The following is a 9,291-nucleotide window of genomic DNA, read 5'->3' as shown; positions in this document are numbered from 1 at the left end:
GCCTGAGCAAGGAGCGGCTCCTATCCAGCCCCTCTGCTGCCCCAGATATAGAGTCACACCCCACACCCCTTGTGCCCACAGCCTTCCATCTGGGCAAGGGGAGAAATCCAGCCCAGTCAAAAGCCTGGAGGAGGATATAATCCCTTTCCACTCAGGGATTACATTTCTACAGAGGAGTGGTGGGTGTTGTTCAAATATTGCAAAATAATCCCTTCTCCTTTACTTTCTCTATAGTTTTTTAACAAATTGTTGCAGAGGGTTTCTGAGGAAATAATTACCCATCCAAAATAATTGGAGTTTCCCATGTTCAGAATGCAATTGCCAAAAATGTCTTCCAAGAAACAGGGAGACTTCAACCTCCCCAGGAAAAAGAGGGGCTATTTCATTAACTGAAGGTAAAGCTAAATTAAAGTTCCTGGAGGCAGAAGCCGCTTCCGACTCTGTCCCAGTTCACTGTGAACAACTCCCTCTTTATGCCAGGCCTCTGCACTTCAGACCAGCAGCAAGCAGATAACTCACTCAGTACTTTTTATTTGGTGGAAGGTCCTAGGTGCCTTTTTCTCTCCTGCTAGGTGAGTGTTTTATGAGTGACGGTAGCTCTACCATGAATAACTTGTAACTCTAACACTCCTCTAGATGCACAAAATCCCTCCAATTGCTGCACTGTTTTAAGTCCCCCACAGAAACCTCACAGAAAAGATTTAATCCACGAGTGGCAAGGGGCAGCCTTATAATCTTAAAGCCACAATGTACTGTAAATAATGTACAGAACCCAGCTTCTAAAATTACCACTACAGGATTGCTCATCTCGTTTTATGTTTCATTGGGATCCTGTGATCTTTCCACCTGCCAACATCTTGTTACCAGGAGAGCAATATAGTTAAGTCTGTGCAAATGATCATGCACTTGCTGGATTCTGGCACCAGCAAGGACGTTCATGTGCCTTCCATGTTACCGTTACACCATAATAAATACTGACATTGCTATAGAATGAATCTTCAGTGTTCATGCTAAGCACTGCTCACCAAAAAAGCAAATCAATCTCTGTCCTGGCCACACTTCTTTATTAGCCTTGTCTTTCCCATGTCCATGGCCCCTGAGACAGAAAGAAAGACAGCATCAACAGGCAGGATTTTAAATATGGAATATCTAAAAGCGTAAGCTCCGTGTTTAGGCACTTAAGGGAAGACGCGTGATTTGCAAAGAGGCTGGGTGATGACTTTTTGGAGCTGTGGGATGCTGAGAACTTTTAAGAACCTGACCATAATTTAGAACTTCATCTTGTAGATTGAATTCAGTGGAAGCTTTAGCATTGACTTCAAAGGGCATAAGATCAAGCCCTTATTGAGGGGTTCAAAATACAAAATTAGAAGTCTAAATTTAGGCATCCATTTTTTAATACCTTGTCCCATGTTAGTAATACCCTTTGTCTAATCCCTCTCTTTAACCTGAAAAGAGACACATGTCAGTAACTTTTTACCGACTCGTCCAGGAGAACCTGTGGCAAGAAACGCATTACCTGCACTTTGCTTATTTTTTATCCCCTCTCTCAGATCCCCAGAATAACAGCCGGAGTGATGTTGGTAGAGGAGTTCAGACCCAGTTTGAAATTGGAACAGGAAATGTGAGAAATATGGACGTCAAAAAACAACCAAAACAAAACAATATTTCCTTAGTATTCTATCTTGTGGGCAAGTCTGGGGGGAATCTAGATTTGGATAATCCAAATTAGGAGAGAAGTCAGAGAAACAAAGAGTAATTTTAAACATTTTAGTGCCAGAGCTATTTCTTAACACACAGCTCACTCACTGATTTCAAATACAGTTCCTCAGTGCTGAGCATGGAGGACAGCACAAGAAAAATCAACATCTCGATACGGCCTTCTAGCAGACATGGAAGAAAGGCCAGAGTGGAGTGAGCTGTTGAGAGAAGCAGCCAGGTGAACAAAACTTAAACGTCCTGAGATATTTCAGGTGGTTCTTTCGTTATAAGAAATCACAGGAACACAAGATGCAGTAACCAAGCTATGGCCGAATTGGCTGCAGTGATGACAAGATGATGAATCAATTAACTGCATGATCCTTATTATTGTGATTATTTTTGTATCAGTTGCACTAACAGGGAAGGGAGCAGCTGTGGGTATAACAAAAGGTTGCTCCTCTAAGATACTTTGCCAACGCTCCCTCTACTGTGGCATAAATAGAATACATGTGACGGGCAAGGGCAGTGCTCAGCTCGATTTGCAAGCATTAGAGATGCCCATGCACCACCCACTGGCAGTTTCACTCACCTCTGTCACTCAGGAGTTTCCCAAAGATATTCAGCTTCTGGAAAGGGAGAAAAATGTTCACAAATACACAGTACCATTACTTATTCTGTCCTTCTGGGCTGATTTTGTACCCTGGGTGCTTCTCCCATAGTCAATAATCACAGCAGGTCATGAGTTGCTTCCCTTCCCGTATTCTCTATCTTCCTGTCTGTGACTGAATCTCTGTATCATCCTTTTGCAGCAAGCAGCAGAGGCAGTGACAGGTAACAGGACAGGTCCTCAACCACCAGCAGGATTGTGTTAACATCTACAGAGTGATCAAGGTACTCAAAACAGCTCTTCCTGCCAAACTGTATGTAATGTCAGCCTAAGGGTACAGTCATCTTGACCCCAACTTACATTTCCCCAGCTAATAGAGCTGGTAGGAATATGCACACACACTTATTGTGATAGTACTTCACTTACACTTACATCACATTCCCCGGAGAAGCATCTGATGGGGCAGCCTTACTTAGTAAATCATTTCCTGGAGGAGAGAATACATTTGGACTCATTTATTATCATTTGTCCTGGAGCTCATATTTTAAATTCTGAGTGGAGGGAATGGGTGTTTTCATGGCTATGGGTGTAAGAACCAAAGGCTAATTTCAGGAAAACTGTTCTGTTGTTTGAGGTTGATCATCTGAAGTTTGTCCCAGGTGCTGGACATATGTTGCTTGTTTAAGGAGGTATGGCTTGATCTCAGATTTCAACATTTTGGTAAAAAAATAAAACTAAACTCAAGTATGCCTATCTCTCCCCTGAAAATCAAGTGGTGTTTAGCAATATTGACTTGAACAATAAATAAATTTATGCAACAATCAAATCAGAATCACATCAACGAAACACCGAAGGAGTTACCACAGTAACAGAGGGACTCAGAAGTGGGACAGTCAGCATGTACAGTTGCCTGCAAAGACAAGCAAATGGGACTTCAGTCCAGAGGAACCTGCAAAACATCTATTCTGTGTGCCATGGGCCACGAAGTCCCTCCCAGCCCTCTCACCGCACTTCAGAACTGTAGCAAAGACCAAATATCACAAACATGATGCACCACAAAAAGAGAAGAGGGCAAGGCTCTCTCCAAAATCCCAGCAGTGGCAGGCTGTGGTTTGCACCAGTGCCTCACACAACTATCAGAAGTTGTCAGCTCCAAAGAGAAAGGTAGCAAATGCCAACAGGTAGTGTCTACCTGATCAAGAAAAAACTCCCTCCTGCCCACAGACTTGACAGTCAGCTTAAATGCTGGGGACACAGAAACAGGATCATGGATATACTTTGTCACAAATCATCTTTTCTCTGACCTCTGACTCATCAGTGCTCCCCTAGAAGGAAGAAGCTGCAGCAGAAACCCAGAAGTCTCCTTCTCCTTCAAAGGCAGGAGAAACCCCTCCTGCCTCCCTTCAGGAAATGTGGAATTACTGCTGGCCACACAGGCATGGTGCCAACAAGTGCTGGCCCAACCTCCTCTCAGATCTGCTTGGTGAGACTCAGAAACCCCTCTACAATGAAAGGGGCAGATTTGGGAGTTATAACTTCCCTAGAGTGAAAAGCCAGGGAGCAGCTACTGGCCACTCATTTGTGGTTTCCCATCCCAGGGTACCAAAGGGACATGAAATGTATATGCACCAAAGCAATACCTACCCCTCTTCCCCAGTAATTAGAGTCTGAGGTAGGGAACCTCCCAGTCCCCAAACACCACTTTCCCACAGGTGACTCAAGACCTCCTTGCACCATTTCCTCCTCCCACTGGCTTTCCCACAAGTAATGTGATCATCCCATTCTCACCTCCACGAATGACCTGGGACCTGATCTCTTCAGGAGATCCTACCCACTCAATTGTGCAGGCTATAAAGCCCAACCAAAGGATGCTCCAGTCAAATCTGCAACTGGATGCCAGTTAAGTATTTTCATACTTATACTACATTATTCTCTGATGTATAAACCACAAACCATAAATACAGTTGTAAGGCTTCCATCTCAGAGACATATTAATGTCTGGCTCTACACTGCAAAAACATACAATTTTTTTAAATAACAGACTCTACAAATTGTTTTGGATAAATGGAAATTTTATAACTCTTTTCAATCACAGTTTACACAAGATTGTATTTCAGTTTCGCCAGGACCTTAAGAAGACCGTATTGAATACAGTTCAGTGAGCAATTTCATGAGAGCACATTTGGTTTCTCGAAGCAGGGGAGTTTTCTTAAATTCCTTCTGTCTTTGGACTCTACAGATGACCACACACCTTGGTAGCTCTCTACCCAGAGCCACGCCTTCACACTCTAAAAGAGGCTGGGCAGTACTCCAACTAATTAAAGATCAAAGTAAGGGCAAATAGGCTGTTAGAGGGTTCCTAAATTCTCCAGCTCTCAGGCTCCTAGGGGAGCACTTCTCAGCTCTGGAACTGAAATGCAGCCTGTCTAGCACTTCTCGAGAACAGAATTTGAAAGAGTCTTCCTCATCCTTGGCCAAGCTCATCAGCCTCCTCCTTGCTAATTATAATTTTCCAAATTCCTTTTTCCTCTTAGCATTTCAAAACCAAGTTCTGAGGCCAAATCTCGGAAGAAGGAACTTTGTCCAAAACAGCTTCAACTTGAGACAACACTTCACTAGTGTCAGTTCTGGGAAAACTTTACTTACACCAGTAGGACAAAATGTAGCAAAGCTTAAAATGCCTGAGATGTCAGAAAGGCTCCCTTTCTCACTAATATGATATTCATAAATAAAGCTACTTTTGAAGAAGATTGGCAAAATCTGAATTGGGTAATAGGTTTTCTGATGTCACCAATTCACAGAAAGGTCAATATTAAAAGCCCAGATGATTTAAAACAAAAAACATAGGGGCAGCTACTTGTACAAATGCCATCCATCAACAAAATTAAAGTTCAAACATATAATGTTTCATCATTTCCAGCTTATTTTCTGCTCATCTGAAAAGAAATGGTTCTTCTGGAACTAAACTATAGGTCAAAGAGCTTGGCTTCTGACATCTATAGTTTGATAGAGAAGTTGCTTTTCAATATTATCTGTATTCCCAAATATACTATCTGTATTTCCAAATATTCAATATTAACTCTTTCAAAGGCAGACGGACAGAGGAAGGGATGTGAGTTTGTAAACAGTCAGTGAAACTAACATATTGTTTCTGTTCTGGTAGCAAAAAAACACAGTGCAGGTTTACCCCGTCCCCTTCTTGGACGTTTCACAAAAGTTACATTGTGAGTGGACTAGTATCCATCCGTACTATGTTGCAGGGCAGCACAGGACCATCAGGGCAGCACTCCAAACCTGGACATGGTAGTGCTGTCTTGTCATTACAATGTGAGGTAGCAGCATTCAGAATAAGATCAAGCCACTTTCCTAGCAAAGGAAAATACATAGCCCTTGCTCCAAAAAACACTTGCTATGAAGCACCTAACAGTTTGTCTTCCCTGAAAGTAACTCACAAAACAATTCTTACAGAAATGCGGATATGTGGTAGCCCGTGTCCAGACTCAACAAAATTACAAATACAAGAGCAGCAGGCCAGTTGCAATAAAGCTTCCCTTACCCTTTAGAAGCAACAGCATGCCATTTCTTTCCATCTTCCTTTCTCATGTACACCCTCAAAAGATTCAGAAGCCCCCAAACACCCTCTCTACCCTGAACTAAAGAAATACGTAAGTCATTTTGCCTTTTAGGGCTCATGACCCGGACACTTGGATGGCAAACCCAAGCCTCTCTTGCCTATTCAAAACATCTTTATGCCACAGCTGGAGTTGCGTGCCATTACTTTTGGAGAGGTTGGTTTTTATGTCTCACAGCTGCCATGCACAGTGCTGTGCTGTTCTGGGCCCCAGGACACACTTGACATCGGGACAAGACAACTGCTTTCTGAGGCAACATACCAAGTACATGTCACTGGCTGGGGACCAGGGCTGTCAGCAAAACAACTTTTGCTTCATTCGACATCAGCCCAGTTAGGTGAAATAACACTTGCTGAATTACATTTTCAAAGAAAATGGTTGCACAACCCAGTGCTATCTGTGAACACAAACAATTAAGCAAATGAAGCCAGCCAGCAAACTCAATGCAAAAGTAAGAGTGTTTCATGAAGTGCCATGCCTGGCTAGCTATCCCTGCTCTGGAGACCAGCAGTCCCACCTCCAACACATCGGCTCGCTCTCCTCTTTGCACACTGACACATTTCACTGCATTTCACCTGGGGAGTTTGCTTTGATCCTTTACAGTACTCAGCAGAAGGACACTGCAGTGGTGAAGGGCTCCAGATGCAAAGCTCTGCTGAAGCACCATTTGTGCCTGTGATTTAGCTGACCTTTTCTGTTTGAAAGAAAGGTGGCTATACAGTCTTTGAAGGGAAAAGGTGACCTTGAGAACAGAAAACTTTTTCTGCACTTTAATTCTTTCACTGTTGAACACATCTGCTGTGCATGTACCCTTGTTCCTGCCCTTTCCAGAACTGAGGAGAGGTGTGAGCACACAAGACTGGGCTGGGCAGAGAGTGCATGATGAAGAGACGATGCAGAGCTTGCCTAGAGGAGGTGCTGGTGGAAGGTCTGTAGCTCTTCACTCAAGGTATTGTGCCTGGAGGAGTCCATGGGAAGAGGACAACCTGTCAGTTTTCAATGTAACAGCACCTTCAACTCACTAAGAGACATTATGAAGCCCAAGGGCTACCATTTTGAAGAATGAAGTGGTTGCCAAGGGAGTTGTCTTCTTTAGTAACATGCAGTCTTGACCCAGGTGCAGACCATGTGCAGACTGGCCTCGCTGCTGGACGGCATCCTATGGGGCAGAGGGCTGAGGCTAGGGGCTGAGGGCTCATGCCAGGTTTTGGTCAAAAGCACTTGCCTTTCATTTTGCTCTGGACTGAGCCGTGGAAACAAAGGAACTGCATCAGCCAGCACCAATTTAAACTGCTCAAAGGTTTGGTGTTCTGAGTCAAGATTCATTAAGCAGCTGCTGAGGTTGCCTGAGCTGGCTGCATTTTTCTCCAACAACGTGCATGTGTGCTTCAGAGAGCAGTTATTGGTCAGCAACCGGTTGTCCCAGGTCTGGGGCTCATCCTGTCAAGGGGATGACTGAGAGGGTCATGTTGGCACTTCTCTCCTGGCATCCCACCTGTATGTATCCAGACACATGAGAGAACAAAGGTCTCTGATGGGATCATCACTAAGGCAGACCCCCAGCGCAGGAGCAATCTCCTCACCAGAAGTGGCCAGGTAGCAGAAACCAGATAAAAATCAGGATGTGGGCCACGTGGATGTCTCTGCACACTGATGGACAACAGGGAGCTGGAGGCCCCCAAGCACACAGCTGGAGCCAGCCAGCACAGCGTCTCTGTGCCTTCTTTCAGAGGATGGACTGTGCTCTGTCATTGCAGACACTTTGGGGACAGTCACCTTCTGGTAAACAGGAAAAAACTGTCTAGGGTGGTTTATTGCTGGCTGCTCCTGTACTGAAGGCACCAAAGCATGTCCAACTCCAAAGCACTGCAGGATTAAGACCAAAACAGTCAGTTGCATCCCAGAAGACTTGTAACTAGTGCATATTTACTCTGACCAGCACTAGTCACATGTCTAGGCTGACATGGAAAGTGATCCCACAAGAGCTAGTACACACATTTGCAGGCAGAACTAAATCAGAGTGGGGTAGAAGGAGGCAGAGTGGACCTTTCAAAACACTTTCATTTGGTGAAAACTCATTTATATTGGTATTCTGTGCTAGAGCAAGACTACTAGCTACAGAACTAAAAATGAATTATTGATCAGTTGAGTCAAATGAGCATGACTCAATGTGATTTGTTATGGGCAAACAGAATAAAGTCCAAACTGCTAATGTACAAACCTGGAGCGTTAAAAAGGCTGGTTTCCAAAGCAGAAAACAGTTCAGCTTTGAGCTAAATGAGATGGGAGAGAAACACAAACAGAAAAAATTGAATAGTTAGGAAACAATATTTTTATTGGTGCTGAAAGATCACAGTTGAGAAAGAAGGCTGGTTTGGAGGGGAACTAAAGCAATAATTGAATATATAGATGTCGATCTCTGTATGGATTTGTGTGTATGTAGATATGGGGGGAAAGAGAGAAACTATTACCAATAATTAATATGATTTCATTGTTTGCAACTGTATAAAGTTGATAGGGGGAGCAAAAGCACAGTAGGATATTTGTGGACAGGATATTTTAGTGCAGTAAGATAGCTTTTTTGAGCAGAGTAAAACGAAAGGATATCATAAAACAATTCTAGACAATTACTTTGTGGAAATACTGGTGAAATAATTATCCAATAATGATACAGAGAACAGCGGTAGCCAACAAATATGACTGTTGTAGACTTTGGACAGTGACGACACATATTTTCTTCTCAATAGGGACTATGGGGTTTTTTACAAATGTAACAGAAGTGTGAGACACCTGAAGGCAATGATTTAGATTGAACACACATCAAAAAAGAAAAAATCCTGAAAAACTCTAAAAAGACCTGGCAGAAAAAGACTCTGAGGGGCTTCAATAAGTTTGGGAAAACAAGTTTCATGTGCCTAAAAACAAGGTGGCATTGTACCATTATTACAGTAAGTAAGGAATGTTGTGTAGCACTGCAGCAAGATACCCAGAGACCTGGTGAAGTCTCCATTCCTGTGCTTTTCAATCAGAAAGAATGAATTAAAGGGGATAGCATAATTCGTATCAATAAGTCTAGATGGACAGAAAATGGATCAAATTAGAATAATGACAGCTTTTATCAGTGAGATTATGAGTTTGCCTGACAGAGGTAAAAGGGTTAATGTAATTTATTTGATTTCTTCAGGCCTTTCTAGTTCATGCCATATGACGATAGAAAATATATATGGATCTTATTAAAAGGATTAAAAACTGGATAACTAGTAGGTCTTAGGAAGTGATATTGTAAGTGAAGAGTCACTGTTTGGCAGGTGGTGCTTTTGGCCCAGCTCATTCAAATTCTAACTCAGAAAG

Source organism: Pipra filicauda, unplaced genomic scaffold, assembly GCF_003945595.2.
Source record: "Pipra filicauda isolate LSUMZ 115617 unplaced genomic scaffold, ASM394559v2 scaffold72_size3293161_pilon, whole genome shotgun sequence".
Taxonomy (NCBI): Eukaryota; Metazoa; Chordata; class Aves; order Passeriformes; family Pipridae; genus Pipra; species Pipra filicauda.
This window is presented reverse-complemented; position numbering follows the sequence as displayed.